Here is a 2,047-nt window from a genome sequence, read left to right on the forward strand (position 1 = left end):
TTCTTACAGCTTTGGTCGTCGAAATGCTTTGCTTTCCTTTGTTTAATAAAAAGTTATCCTCCTAATGATTTTGCGTTGATTTTGTTACACTAATATATGACAGCTATCATGCAGAAAATGCCAGCTTCCAAATCTTGTTTTCTGATTAGGTAAAATTGATTAAACTTTGAACCTCTTACTGAGAACGTTGTACTCCCCTCCCCTGATACCAATCGCAGTCACTACGCTACTACATTTCCCTGAGACTAATACTTTTTGCGCCCTTTTCATTTTATCATATTATTCCCCAACCCTACAAGGGGGCATATTATAGACTTTTATTGAAATCCAGTTAGCCTATTATTGAACTGGATGTTAGTGTAACATGTATGCAAAGTTTGGTGAATATTGGTCTGCTGGTTTAGGCAGTAAGGTGGCAACAGACAAAGGGACAAAATTGCCATATATATATATAGCACATAGCACTCCCTCTCTCCTTGACAAAGACGGAAGAGATCAATCAACCTTTCTAACACATACGGGCATTGCTCTCTACTTTAGAGCAACCTATTTTTTTTTTCGCTGGTGGAGCCCCAGCTTGGTCACAGCCTTAGGGTTGAAACATGTAAAAGAATAGAAGAATATATATAGTACTTGTTGCATGGGGGAAAGTGATAGCTCAATTTTTATCACTTTTTACCTTGTTGCTGCATCAAGTCTTTTTTTTTTTTCAAATATAGAGAAAACATTACACGAAGTCATTTTCCCAACACCCTCTTAAAACGATTTTGTTTGCTTTTTGTTGAAATTTAAGTAGGAAATCCTTAAGCATCTTCTAATTCGTTAGCTATTAGACATTGAAATCACATAGAACCCATATTATTAGGTTTCTATTCAACTCCAACGAAACGTAGATATTGATAGTTTGGGGACTGTCTCTAGTAGCACCGTCTGCAAAGACAGCTGTCCTACGTGAAAACATTTCGATGACAGACATTCCACTAGAATAACAATAGACCTTTAACCAATGTTAAAATCCATTGTAACAATAAACAATATGATTGTAGTGAACTCTATTAACCCACTTCGGAGCATAATGCCTTATCGCTTGAACTGCACTTTAAAACATTTGCTTTCTTTTGTCCTGTTAGTCACTACACAAATCACAGCTAAAATTGTTCGTTTCTTAACGGGTGGTTTACGGGTTTGGCCGAGATATAGTAGTTGTTATATTTTGAGAGGGGTTTATTTCGGTATTCTGTTTACTTGTTAAATATAAGGAGGGCTTTCTTAATTAGTTTACTGATTAAATAGTGATGTTGCTTGTTCTCATCCTGACGAGTGTTTCTCTTCTGATACACAATTATTTTGATTCCAGTTCTGGTGACGGCTCATGCATGTATTGGTCTGCTTGCGTTAGTAGTTTCTATGTATGTGTTTGCGTATTTGTATATGCCATGCATATGTGTGCTTTCATATGTTTCATGTGATGGTTGTACATACAAATGCATAAATTCGTTTAAGAGCGCATACTTTTTAAAGAACCCGCAAACATCGAACAAATAGCATTAAAGAGCGAGCGTTACATAGAATTGGTGTTTGCTCATTCGAGAAGGAAGATGGACAATGATTCAATCATTGAACAAGGGAAACAAAAAGACACACACAGCAATGTCATATCCTTTATGACTCAGATAAAGATTCACTCGGCAAACAAAAGCTAAATGCTGTTTGAATTTCAAGAACGATACGATCCGAAGTATGGCATCAGAAATATAATTACAACGAAGGAAGATAGATGAGAGATACCACTTAGAGGAATATTATCATGGTTACAGAAATAGAGAGACGATGTACAGTTATTAGATAGTAGCGAATAGGTATTGACTACAAAATGGCTGAATCAAAGTACCAAATATTTACTCGATAATCAAAAGTGGTTGATGTATAATATTCAAAACTGATGAGACAAATACGTGTCTTCATTGCAGAATAGTTCTCACACTCTCTCACACTCTCTCTCCCTCCCCCTCTCTCTCCACGTATATATATATATATATATATATAT

The 2,047-nt window shown here is 35.9% G+C and overlaps 1 long non-coding RNA gene and 1 pseudogene across 1 annotated transcript in view; one reads left to right on the forward strand and one right to left on the reverse strand.

The window, feature by feature from the left end:
* LOC128249035 (uncharacterized) overlaps window positions 1-2,047 on the reverse strand; it is a 120,033-nt gene that overhangs the window by 55,556 nt on the left and 62,430 nt on the right. The window lies entirely within an intron of this gene.
* On the forward strand, window positions 471-558 carry LOC128249148 (U6atac minor spliceosomal RNA; annotated as a pseudogene).

This window comes from Octopus bimaculoides, chromosome 11, assembly GCF_001194135.2.
Source record: "Octopus bimaculoides isolate UCB-OBI-ISO-001 chromosome 11, ASM119413v2, whole genome shotgun sequence".
Lineage (NCBI taxonomy): Eukaryota > Metazoa > Mollusca > Cephalopoda > Octopoda > Octopodidae > Octopus > Octopus bimaculoides.